At 45.0% G+C, this 14,112-nt stretch overlaps 1 long non-coding RNA gene across 3 annotated transcripts in view; it reads left to right on the top strand.

The window, feature by feature from the left end:
- Positions 1–14,112, top strand: part of LOC147030895 (uncharacterized) — a 186,191-nt gene that overhangs the window by 1,983 nt on the left and 170,096 nt on the right. For all 3 annotated transcript variants that reach the window (XR_015056563.1, XR_015056561.1, XR_015056562.1), the window contains exon 2: positions 7,047–7,636. This is a non-coding gene — a long non-coding RNA (uncharacterized LOC147030895). The remainder of the gene's footprint in view (positions 1–7,046; positions 7,637–14,112) is intronic.

Genomic DNA, 14,112 nt, shown 5'->3' with positions numbered 1-14,112 from the left:
AAACAAACAAACAAACAAATAAACCAATGTCACCCGCAGGGTGACCCGTATCTTGCCAAAAGGTGACCACGTGTGACTTCTTTAAGGTCACACTGAGGTGAACAGAGCTGCTATCCACCAGGAGCGACTCCTTGAGGAATATCTGCCTACGAGAGATTCCGATGAGAATTGTTCTACAGAGTAACCATGAAAAATATGCTTTTGCCTCATAACGTCACCAAATGACGTCATAATGTCTCCAGCTTGACATATCTAGAAAGCACACATCGAGGTGTTCAATTTGAGGTACTACACGATATGGTTCCTAAAACTTGAAAATTTGACCTTGGGGTCAAATATGTTTGACCTGAGACACGAGCCATGAAGGTCAAGGCCAATCACCACCAAAAATTAATCAGCTGAGCGCCAGACTATGAACTATATTCCCATGAAGTTTGAAGACGATCCGATCAAAATTACTCAAAAAAATAAGGGTTTCGTCGACTCCCCTGATTTGCGCCAAAGTGACCTTGACCTTTGACCTTGACCTTCAAATTTTTGTGCACTGAAAGGGACCTCTATAGGCCTCTGATATGCGAAGTTACAAAAATTTCCGATAACTGTGCTCTGCAGAATTTTTTATACGTGATTACAGACAAACAAAAATAAATAAATAAATAAATTAAACATACAAGCTGACTAACATATCTTGCAAAAACTTCGTTTTGGCAAGATAACAAACAAACAGAAAGGGGTGAAAACAGTAACCTCCGATCTTCGATGGCGGAGGTTAAAAAACGACTACAACAACAACAACAACAACTATTGTCAGGTCAGGCCAGATTAGATCTGTGACTTGCTACAGGTACCATGTAAATCTGTACTAACCTGTTTCATTGCCGGGTTATCAACGAATAAACCGTCTCCCCGACCAGGTTTTCTGGTGAGGAGGGTGTATGGACATGCACACCCAGCAGGGTTAAAAACATAACCTGTCAAAGGGTGAAGGACCTCCTTGTGAGCCAACAGCCATTCATATCTGGTGCCCAACTGTGTCAGTGGACATCCTCCTGCAATTGAGTTACCTTTTTCGAGGAGGTTGGTGGCTGAATTTGCACTCCAGCCACCTTAAAACACTTAATTCCGCAAAACCCATTAAAAAAAAAAACACAAGAAAACTGAAAACCCACCCCTCCTGTGCTGCTGAACATCACAGGACAGCTCACTGGATGACGGGATTGGGGCAAAGCCTTTGGGACACTCATTCTTTGATGATGAGGGAAACCATGATGAGGGAAACCTTCCTGAGTCAGATTGTGGTGGTGTGTGTCGGGGTGGTGCTGAGGTGTCATCCACCAGACAGCAGTCTCCTTGGGTTACCCTGAGGCGGTACTCGTGCCATTGCATGCATTTCTATACTCTGTTTGGAACACAGGCATCATCCCAACTGATTGGAAGAGGGGCCTTGTTGTCCCTCTCTGTTAAGGGAAGGGTGATCGCCAAGACTAAGGGAAACAATTGACCGTATCCTTGCTCATCAAACGCAGATGAGAGTTTCTGCAGAGGTTGCTCACAGCCCATGTTGATCTCTGCAAAGCGTTCGATTCAGTGAATCAGAATGCCCTCTGGAGGATTCTCAGTTTTCGTAGAGTGCCACCAAAACTGATCAATCTGATTTCCGAACTATACTCTGGTACTGAGAGTGCTGACAGATGTGGTGATACCATCTCAGACTTATTTCAAGTTGTTACTTGAGTTCATCAGGGGTGGGTACTGGCCTCAACACTTTTCAACGCTTGTTTGGACTGGATTCGAGGATGGATGTCAGAGAGATGAAGCTGCGATGCATCGTTTGGGAATGTCAAGATCTCTGACCTTGATTTCTCAGATAATGCAGTCATCTTTGCAGAGGTTTTGAATATCCTTTTGTGGGTCCTCGAAGTGCTGAATGAGGAGTCAAAGCTGCAACGATTACAGGTTTCCTGGGTCAAAACTAAGATCCAGGCTTTCAATGACATCTTGGATGCTGCTGTCTTATCAGTACCTGTTTGTGGTGAGGATGTTGAGGTCACGGAGAGATTCACTTACCTTGGCAGTGATATTCATGTCTCCGCATGTCATGAGTCAGAGGTCGATAGACGTCTGGGTTGAGCCTGGGGAGTCATGGATTCACTCGATCATGGAGTGTGGCGCTGTTGGTACCTACACAGGAGGACGTAAGTCCTAGTTCTTGAGTCCATGGTCCTTGCAGTCTTCCTCTACAGATGTGAGACTTGGACTCTGACCAAGGATCTGAGATGAAGACTTAACTCCTTCAATATGAGGTGTCTTCGTGGAATCCTTGTGATGGTATTTTTTTCAGAATATGCTGTGCGTTATTCCACGTGTCGAGTGTCGTTCTCGCTTATGTTGGCAGCTCAAAAGCAAAATCTCTTTTTGCTTCGTCCTGAATGCCTGAACAACCTATAGGAAAAGGTATGTAACTTCTTCTTCTTCTTCTTCTTTCGGCTGCTCCCGTAAGGGGTCGCCACAGCGGATCATCCATATGATCCGCATAGTGATTTGGCACATGTTTTACACCGGATGCCCTTCCTGACGCAACCCTGGTCGCCTCTTGCGACACAGGGATCTGACATACCTATTTTAACCGGGGTATACACCGGCCCAGTACACTGGTACTCTTTTCGCTGACCTCGGAAGGATGACAGGCTGAGTCAACCCCGTGGTGTATTAATTCAGTGGCCCAACGGGGCTTGAACTCAGGACCTTTTGGATCCCAAGCCGCTGCCCTAACCACTGCGCCAACACCAGGCTCGGAAAAGGTATGTAACTTTGAACATAAAATGATTTACCTCTCGTGAGCCTGCCATCCATCGTTGTGTCCCAGTTGGACAAAATTTACAATTTTCAGCTCTTACTCTCCTTCCTCATCACACCATTTGACTCCGCAAATAGCTTGGTTGTTCACACTTGCTCGGAGAGGGCGATAATAGGTATCGAGAGAAAAGCAGAACCAGAAAGGGAAAGAAAGGAAAAAAACATACAAGTTCTCAGAGAAAATTTCATTTATTTACTTCCCTTGTAGGATTCATTGGATTGTTCTGGTTTGGATACGCAAGATACATCATCATTATCATCATCATCAATATACCATTCTCTCTGTGTGTGGAGTGTTGTTGCTGCCAAAGCAATCTATTGATAAGGGTTATGCTTGGTGGTTTGCTGTTGCCCTCCCAGTAATCGGGGAAGAAATTTGGTATCTGGCCATGGTGCAAGCGATAACTCGCCTACTCTTCGCAAAAGACACCATGGGATCTTTAACACCCAGCAACTACCAATGCTGGCAGACGAGTCCTCTGGCTTAAGACAAGGGCCGGCACTAATTCAAAGAACGGTGCATTGAGGGATGGCACCCTGAATGAAATCACCAGAAAATTGGTATTAATCTTGCTATTCAGTAAAAATGAAACACAAAAACGTGCAGCAATAAATTCAAATATATATTTTTTTTTTGACTGGACTTTGACACAAGATCAGCAAGCCAAGTACCTGGTTGAATCCAATGTAATAATAATAATCAATGTTTATGTTTAAAAAATTTTTACTTGTAATGTAAGGGGCAATTTTATGGGGGGAGATACAGAGTCAAGGCTCGCAGAAGACAAAAAGGATCAGAATACAACAGGACAAAAGGAACAGTAGAGAAGGGGGAAAGGGGGCAGCAATATCGGAGTTAAAAGACAAGATAGAGGAAGACTTGGCCAAAGAATGGGTGTGGGGATGAATGGGGGGCAGGAAAGGATGCAAGGGTGGACAAGATTGATACAGAAGGAGACTCTCAGGAGGGTTAAACTGGAAATTTGGAAGGAGGAGGGCTTGGGGTGGGTTAATGAGAGTGGACAAGATCATAGTTCTGGATTGAGGAAGATCTGAGATGGTGGTGAACAGCTGTCTTGATGACCTGCAGGGAAGAATAAGATTGAAGACGATGTGGAAGTTGATTCCACAGGTGGGGAAAAAAAAAGAGGAACAAATAAGTGTAGGTGAGCAGCGATCCTAGATTTAGATAGGTTCTCCAAAGGAGTTAATGGTGGACCGTTTGCACCCTGCAGAAACCTGAGGGTGATGAGGGAGGGGGGAAGGGGACAAAGCACAGAAAGAGCAGAGGGTGCAACACCAGAGAGGAGGTGATGGAAGACAGAGAGACCACCTACCTGTCTGTGATGGGACTGTGATAGGCCCATAAACTCAGCCTCAGTGCAGGAGATTGTAATGATCTTAACGGCTTCCATTTCCACGTCATCAAGGTGAGCAAGGTGTGAGGCAGGGGGGCCAGCCTGTAGTGGAGAGCAGTATTCCATCAAGCTGTAGATGAAGAACTTGAATTTTTTACTTTATATTTTTTGTATACATTGTCGAAGCTCACAGGAGAGAGAACACATGACGCACAACAAGATGGGCGGGAGAGAGAAGGACAAAACAGTGGGGAACAGAGACATTAGGAGATCTGCGGAAGGGAGAGGGATGAGGTGGTGAACATGGGGAATACAAGATGGACACCAAAGGGTCTTTCAGGAATGAAGGTAGGGAATTTGAAGGAGGTGGGTTTGGGGTAGATTAACGTGAGTAGAAAATGTCATGGTTTTGGATGGGGGAAGATAAGAGGTAGTGGTGAATAGCTGTTTTGAAGACATGGAGGGAAGAATGGGATTGAAGAGAGTGTGGGAGTTTATTCCAAAGGTGGGGAAAAAAAAGGAATTGAAAGAGTGAAGGTGAGCAGCGATTTGTAATTTTGGTAGTTTTACCAGAAGGATGTTGCTGGCGGACCTTGAGCACCCTGTGGAAATATGGGGGGGGGGGAACATATCACAGACAGATTGGGGGGGGGGTCGCGAGACTGAAGAGGAGACGGAAGAAGACAAAGACCACCAACCTGCCTGCAGTGAGAGAGTGAGAGGCGGAAAGACTCAGCCTCACCACAGGATATACCAATGATCCTAAATGCCTTGGTTTCCACAGCATGAAGCCGAGAAACGTGAGAGGCAGGAGCACCAGTGCAGAGGGGAGAGCAGCACTCCATCAGGCTGCAGAAGAAAGCTTTGTATGAGGTCAGGAGCTCAGGTGGATCAAGGAAGGACTTTGCACGACGGAGGATTCCCAGTCAGCGACTGGCTTTGGAGACCAGGCTGGAAATGTGGCTTTCCCAGGAAAGATCATGGCAGATAGTGGGACCCAGAAGCTTGAATGAAATTAGTTCTTCCAGAGGATTGTTGAGAAAGTAGATGGGGGGGGGGGGTTCCAAACGGTCCTTTTGGAGAGGCATAGTGAGTGTTTGAGATTTACCTCGACGTGTTTCGACTTATGAGTACCTTTCAAGTAACGTGTGTCGATGTGTGTCAACGTTCGCATATCGTGCGTACAACTTATTCCCATCGCATGCGGAGCGTGTGTCATACGGCAAGTACGTCGTAAAATTTTCAACATGTTTAAAATTACAAGATGTACTCCACTTACTACGACGTATGATAGCGTACTTTAGCGTTCTATTCACGTATACCAAACTTACCCATACCGTATTCGACGTGCGCCTACGTTTTAGACGCATTTTTCAGGTCGGCATATGCTGGCAAGATCGCCAAGGTGTGACTGCGATGTTGACACTTCCATTTCTGCGGCAGTTATGATTTGAATCGTTGTGTGGCAGCCTTTTCATAACCTACGCCACATCATCGTCGGCGATGCGTGCAGCGCGCTATGCCCAAGTTAGACTATCGTTGGGCATAGGTTGTGAAGGCCAACAACAGGTTCAGCATTCGTTGGTATAAGTTATCTATAAAACAACGAAACGTTTTGTGTCCGTTACTAATATGTTGCGCATAAGACCAAGTCGTTATGCATACGTCCGAATCTTAAAAAAAAACATCAAAAGTTCAACGTAAGCCAGCGTTTTACATACATTTTAATACGTTGCCATTGCTGGCTAAAATGTCAAGGTGTGACTGGGCCTTAAAACCCTGTTTGCTTTACTCATAACTGCCTGGCATTGTCCTGTCTGATTACCTCCCTCCCCTGCCCCCCCCCCATCCACAACCATATCTATTAGCACCCACAGATCCTCCTGTGTGACACGCTCTCACATTTCCCCTTGCATCATATAATCCCGATTTTCATTATTCTCACCTATCCCCAGAACCTTACATTTATTTATGTTAAACTGCATGTGCCAATCTTTTGCCCAATCTTTGAAAATAGTTACGGCCACGGGTACCGAGTATATTATGAGGGGGTTAATCCTCATTTCTTATTGGAAGAACCAGACCTCGGGTCACCGATCACAATTAACTTTGTGGTGCGGTTGGTTGCTTAACCACAAATGCCAATCTGTTAACCACGAGTTCCAGTGTCCGTCTAATTTGCCGTTTAACGTGAGGTCACGTGGCCTCCTGACCAGGGAACGCGCCCTCAGCGATGCACCAATCTTATCTTGATTACATCTTAAGTAATACGGCCGAGCATTTACCGCTGGTGCACACAGACTATGACAGGTTAATTAGTTTGGGAATTATAATGTCACAGTCTATCTCGGTTCGGATAATGCTGGATCAATGGAAGGAAATGACAATCACGGACAGGTTGAAATGTCAACAAGGAATTAAGAAAAATTAATAAACTGAAGGACTCTTTATTTCCTTGTCGATTAATTGGATGAATTCAAATCAATCAAATGTTCATTCAACAAAATAATCTCAAACAAATAAAGAATTCAACAAGCATTTACAGAAAAATGGACAAAGAGCAGATGCTTATCACGATGCCTTACGGAACAATTAAACACGAGACACAGGTACCCATCAGACAATTCAGGAGGGGAAAGAAATCCGGTCTTGGCTTACGAAGGCAGAAGTCGTCGTGTGTCCACTAAAGTAAACCAAAATGTTTGAGTGTGCCCTGCTCTACCTCTCCAAATGAGCTCTCCACAGCCTGGCTCGTTTCCAGCACCCTGCCTTTCCGTGCACCCACCCGCAAACAGACTCAAACACTAATCGACGTCATGTTGTCACCCCCAGGAACCAGGAACGCCAAGAATCAGGTGCGCCAAGAGCCAGGTACCAAGCAGAACCAGCAGGAACAGTCCAACTGTCACCAACTGCCATTGCTGCTGTCCCCATCAGGAGCTGGCACCAACCGTCAGCAGAATCTCTCACCAACTCCTATGAAGATCTCCCACCAAATGCGATCAGGACCTCCCACCAAATACGATCAGGATCTCCCACCAACTGCCAACAAGGCAATCCTGCCATCATTTATAGGTGACCAGTGCGGGCGGAGCCTCAAGCATGACTTCAGCCAAATCCAGCTTGCCTATTGGCACATCACTGCACGCGACCTTCAACCATCAATTCTCATGGTCATTCTCTCCTGACCACCGAATGATATGCAACTCCCAATTAACACAGGCCTGGCTTACAATGCCATGTTTGGGGCACTGGATGAATGCCAGAAAGCAGCCATATGCCAGAACAACTGAGCAGAAACACAAAGCGCTCACGAAAACGTCAACGGGCAATTATCACCTCTTTGTTCAGCCCAATACGAGGAAGAGCCAGCCAGCGTCCATAGAGCTGCCGAACTGGGTGTCGAATGTCAATGGAAAAAGGTGTGTGTCGAACGTCATTGGAAAAAGGTGGTCCTGAGGTAAATGATCCGAAAACATAGCCATGTTTGACCGTCAGAATGAAATGTTCAGGAAAAACTTGCGGTGTGTTTAATGACTCAAATGTCCTGTAAGGCCAATGTGAAAATGATAACCAAAATAAAATGTGTGAATAAATCGTGTATTGCCAAGCCAATATGTATTGATCGTAAGGGAATAGAAGGAGTCTCCGTTGGGCTAACGGCTATCTTATCGCATACACGAACGGTGAATATCGCTCATGCAGAAATGAAAACTGATGTAAAATCATACGTCACGAACGTGTCGTGAAGAGGATAAGGTTATCCTATATGAAAGAAAGGGAACCTGTTCTCTGCCCTTCTCTAACGCATCAAAGAGTTAGAATCCCACCAGACAAGGCGATAGGTCTATTCTGAACATGCGTTTATGGAAATAACTGTCTGAGAACCTGGATGTTGTGTGCTTTACTCAGATACGATTCTGAAATCCACAACACTATCAATACTTTCGTGAATCTGATCACTTAACTCTAACCTATCTGCCATTCCACCAAGCTTTAAAAACTATGAAAGATTATGTAAGGCATATTTCAGAACAAGAAAGCTAACTTATGGTACCTATGGTACGTGAAAACACGTTTCAAAGAACCTATAACCCATTTACAAGGAATTCATTTCATTTACAAGGAATTTCTGTTTTCATCAGTAAACAAGTAAAGAAAATAATAAAAAAAAGGACATAAAATGTCATAGCCCCTGTTGTTTTCGTAATTTTGCTGTACGGAGTTAAAGAGCGAGCCCATATTTATGTACAACCAAAATAGCTGCCAGTCTACCAGTCGGCCATCTTTGATCAGATGGGAAAATAAAGTGAGGGACACATATAAGCCATCATTCATGGACTGTACTTGTGCCAAGTTTGAACAAAATCGGACCATGCATATCTGAGAAATGGTTGAGGTCACATTGAAGTAACAACATGGCCACATTGAAGTAACAGCAGTCGGCCACCTTGGATACGATCTCGAAAAAAAATTTGAGCATGTGTTAGCCATCATTCTTCATCAGGGTGTCAAGTTTGAACAACATCGGTAAAACATGTCCGAGAAATGGTTGAGGACATGTTCAACATTGGGTTGTTTTTTTTTACAACTAAAATTGCTGCCGGTCGGCCATCTTGGATCCGATCTCAAAAAATAAATAACGCACCTATGTAAACCATCTTTCATTATCTGTGTGCCAAGTTTGAACATCGGTAAATGCTTTTCTGAGAAATGGTTGAGGATGTGTTCAACATCGGGTTGTTTTCTTTACAACTAAAATGGCCACCAGTCGGCCATCTTGGATATGATCTCGAAAAAAAAAGTCGAGCATGTGTAAGCCATCATTCTTCATCCGGGTGTCAAGTTTGAACAACATCGGTAAATACATGTCCGAGAAATGGTTGAGGACATGTTCAACATTGGGGGGGGGGGGGAATTTACAACTAAAATGGCTGCCAGTCGGCCATCTTGGATCTGATCTCAAAAAATAAATGACGCACCTATGTAAACAATCATTCCTTATTTGTGTGCCAAGTTTGAACATCGGTAAATGGTTTTCTGAGAAATGGTTGAGGATGTGTTCAATATCGGGTTGTTTTCTTCACAACTAAAATGGCCGCCAGTTGGTCATCTTGGATCTGATGTCGAAAAAGATGACATGCATATGTATACCATCATGTGTTGGCTTTGTGCCAAGTATGAATAAAATTGGTCCACACGTGTCCGAGATATGGTTGCGGACGCACACGCACACGAAAATTGAGACCAAATCGATAAGCCCCCGTTTCGGACAGTCTAATGGGAGATAATAATTGGCTGGCAGGATAGCTTGGAGGTATGTACACTCACCTTTGATCTGTCTAGCCTGGGCTTGAGTCTCGGCGAAGATAGAAACTGTCATCCTCGTGTTTCGTAGGAAGGCTGAGGTATAACAATGTTCGTTGCCTCGGATGGACATGAAACTGGCCTTTTTAGTCGAAGATCCATCCCACTGCTGGGAAGGCAATGGCAAACCACCCAGTGTAATCCTTGCCAAGAAACTGCTTCGACAACAACGACACTCCGCAACAAAGTATGGTACAGATCAGAATTAGAATAATACAGGATGTCTCAGAAGTCTGGACCTACAAGAAAAATAAACATTTTACTTTAAAAGTTAAATAAGCTCACTTTTAAAGTCGGTTTTTTTTCTTACAGGTAAATAAAATACTGTTGCGGTTCTCGGAACCGCATGCATACAACAGATAGGTGTCCCAATACAGTTATTCCATTATTATACCTATAGATAGTCCCCTTCCTTTTGTTTAGCGCGACAACGGAGTGCGTTGCGATGATCTAAGAGCTAGGGTTGCTTGAAGTTTTTAGTTTTTATTGGCAAGAAGTACATGATGATATGGTTACTATAAAATCACTAATATTCACACATTTTCTTTGCACACAAATTGGAGAACAACGTCCCCCCCATAATCTTTTTTTTTTTTTATGTCGCGTTACGATATTCCCTCGATCGGTGTCACAAGGGAGGAAGCGGCGAACAGCCCATCAGTAATGTTAAGGAAGTCATTTGAGACCAGTCTCTCGCCTGCCGATCCAAAATGGCAGTGCCCATGCAACGTCGTTTACACATCACGCCAGCTGAAAATGACCCTATTACACAATTTTCTGTGATTGGTTTCCAAAACTTTCCATATTGTGTTGAAAGCTTGAAGAATTTAGATTGTATGCAGCACAAAATTGCTGCTCCGTTTGCTGCGACAAATGAGGAATCTACTCTGAAACCTGCTCTCGGTTATCATCAAAAGTGTTATGCAAGGTAACCACTGAAAGCTCACAATAACTTGCTTCTTTTTAAAATGGAGGTGTATATTAAGGTACCTGTGAGTATGAGTGATGATTACTACTATTTACGAATATACGACTCACAATGACATATTGTTACGAATCTGGAACCCATCGCACACAACAGCCAGAGTCCTTATAGATCATTTATATCGGTAAGTATGTGTTTCTAGTTAGGGTCCCATTACTTGTTTTATGGGTAATTAAGTGTACGTGCGCTGCGAAGTTGTTTTATAGTCAGTTCTTTAAATCCTTAGATCTGACGAACGAACCACCCTGCCATTCCCATTCACAACTTCTCCACTGAACTAGCGCTTTACCAGGCTCCCCTTGCTGTTCAGTTGGAGTGAACAGCGCGTTCCCATTCACAACTCCTCCACTGGACTAGCGCTTTACCAGGCTCCCCATGCTGTTCAGTTGGAGTTTTCACAGCGCGTCAACACACCTGATCCCTGTCCAATCAGGAGCGAATAGCGCATCAACACACCTGATCCCTGTCCAACCAAGCGCGCACAGAGCGTCCGACACCGAGGCTCTGCCCCGCTCAGGGAGCAGATAAAAAGACCAGGCTCCCTTTGGAGGTGGGTTCATGTTCATGTCCGTGTTGGCATTGGAGCCTGGTTGTGTGTCGGAGCCTGAGGAGAATCACTTGCTTCACCTGCCTCACCGCCTCCTCGCTTGTTTTTGCCGTCCGGATCGTGCTGGCGTCTGCCGCTCCACTACTGCTGCCTTTGTCCTTGATGCCACGTGAAAGCTGTGGGTTTGAGTCCCGCCACTGAGCCAGATCGTCGAAGACCGCATGAGGCGGACAGGTCCAAGCACAGGCTCTGGCCTCCAGCTCACCTTTCCTCGAGCTGGAAGCCTTCAATAAAGACCCGACGGGTTCGTTTATTTTGGGTGTGTGTCTGTGTGTGGGCCTCGTCTCTTAAGTAGAACTGTTAAGTGCTTTTGCTCACTGTATATTGCCTGCCTGATATTCGGATAACTCTGCCCTTACGTGCTTCCCGCCCCGATTATTATTGTAATAAATTTCCCTATTGTTGAATGTCCCAGCTTGTTCCCTGTCATTTCCTTTATTGGCTTAGCACGGTGCGTGTTGAGGAATAGCGAGGCAGTAAATTGTTCATTTGGACCGACGGGCCTTGGTAACCATCCGTTTGGGTTACACACGTTCGGGCACGGTAACGGCTCGTCCCGCTCGAGGTCTGTCGAGGTTGTGAATTCCCCGGTAGCTTTGCCGTGTGGGTAATGAGGTATATTGAAGTTTGGCAATTAACCCTACCCCACGCGGTCAAATTATTGGCGATTCATGGTCCTGTAAGGGACCCATGCCTTTCGGACTTATCCGAGAGTCACGACCTAAATTCCAGTGTGTTCGGTGGAGCAGACTCCACTGCTCCCTCTAGCGGTCGTGCTTGCCACTGATACCCGGCCCCACAACAATATGAATGTTGAATGAGACCTTTTGTGCATTCGCTGTTTGTGCGTTTTCAGTGACTCAGTTCTGCTCGCCGGGCACTTTTAACCTGTCGTTACTAGAGTGGAATCTATGATTCAAATCGTCTTTTAAACACGAGGGGCAGGAGAGGGAAGGAAAAAAAAAACAGTGGGGAACAGACATTAGGAGATCTGTGGAAGGGAGATGGAAGGGGGCAGGGAACATAGGGTATACAAGATGGACATTACAGGGACTTTCAGGAAGGAAAGCAGGAAATTTAAAGGAGGTGGGCTTGGGGTGGATTAGCGGGAGTAGAAAACATCGTGGTTTTGGTTGAGGGAAGATAAGAGATGGTGGTGAACAGCTGTTTTGAGGACCTGGAGGGAAGAATGGGATTGAAGAGAGCGTGGGAGATTGTTTCAAAAAACAGAAGAATGAAAGATAAGAGTGAAGGTGAGCAGTGGTTCTTGATTTTGGTCATTTTACCAGAAGGGGGTTGTTGGCGGACCTTGAGCCAGGCCCCCCCCTAACAAATGGACGCCAACGTTGTCAGACGGAGTGAAAACCCGTCATTCTTGTTGCAAAAACAGCTAAAATTGATGAAAAAGCGGCCGAAATTGAAACCAACACAGTAATTACGGTTGCAATAGCAGATATAATGGAAACCAACACGTTTATTCTACACGCAAGAACGGTCGTGACGGACACAAGAACGGTCAATTCCGAAACAGAACGGTGGGGAATGGAAGCAACATCGGTTATTTCCGTCGCGAAAGCGATTAATTCCGGTTACCAGAACGTGGGAAACATGGCGGCTTGAAAAGTTCTTGAAGTTATGGTAAGTTAACTTTAACGTAGTCTGCCTTGAATATATCATGTCTGTGAATGAAAACCCGTTTGTGGTACGGGACATTATACAAGCAGCGATAAATGCGCCCTCTTGACTTAATGTGTGGCTGACATTTCGTGAAATTCGTGCCCCCGTGCTGCAGCGATCAGTGACGATTGATCGTTTATATTTGCAAGAGGTAAAATTTGATAGTAATAATAAATTGCAAATTCCAATAAAATAACAAAGTTAATATGAAGTAAAAACTGTAAAAAGATCCCATACACGATCCCCTATGTTGAACTGGGCATTCACAACTAGCGATCCTTCACTCAGGGGCTCGAAATACAGGCAAACCAAACATTATCATCACAACAAAATTCGGTTTAATAAATTGTTAAAACTACATCAGGTACTACCCACTATATATTATCTATATTACATTTATGTTCGAGGCACAAGCACTAAAAATTTACATACCGTAACAGGTCGTTCTACTGCATCCGCCATCTTGTTCGCACTACAGTAACCGGAATGAACCGCTTATGTTTCGCTCTCGGACGTTTCGCGACGGAAATAACCAATCTTGCTTCCGTTCCCCACCAATCTATTTCGGGATTGACCGTTCTTGTTTCCATCACGACTGTTCTTGTGTGTAGAATAAACGTGTTGGTTTCCATTATATCTGCTATTGCGACCGTAATTACTGTGTTGGTTTCAATTTTGGCCGCTTTTTCATCAATTTTAGCTGTTTTTGTAACAAGAATGACGGGTTTTCATTCCGTCTGACAATGTTGGCATCCATTTGTTAGGGGGGCCTGTGAGCACCCTGCGGAAATATGGGGGGACATATCTCAGAAAGAGAAGGGGGGTGCGAGGCAGGAGAGGAGACGGTAGAAGACAGAAAGACCACCGACCTGCCTGTGGTGAAAGAGAGAGACGCAAAAACTCAGCCTCACCGCGGGAGATACCAATGATCCTAAATGCCTTGGTTTCCATAGCATGTGAAAGGTGAGGCGGGAGCACCGGCCCAGAGGGGAGAGCAGTTCTCCATCAGGCTGCGGACAAAAGTTTTTTAATGTGGTCATGAGCCCAGGGATGCCAAGGAAGGACTTTGCATGATGGAGGATGCCCAGTCGGCGACTGGCTTTGGAGGCCAGCTTGGAAATGTGGCTTTCCCTGGAAAGATCATGGCAGATAGTGAGACCCAGAAGCTTGAAAGGAAGGACTTCTTGAAGAAGATTGTTGATAAAGTAGATTGGGGGGGGGGGGAGGTTCCAGACGGTCCTTTCGGAGAGACACAGCGAGTG

Source organism: Eptatretus burgeri, chromosome 3 (genome assembly GCF_056783735.1).
Source record: "Eptatretus burgeri isolate ZD-2024b chromosome 3, Ebu_testis_v1, whole genome shotgun sequence".
NCBI classification, from domain to species: domain Eukaryota; kingdom Metazoa; phylum Chordata; class Myxini; order Myxiniformes; family Myxinidae; genus Eptatretus; species Eptatretus burgeri.
Note: the sequence above shows the minus strand (reverse complement) of the source record. Positions and strands in the feature narration are given on the sequence as shown.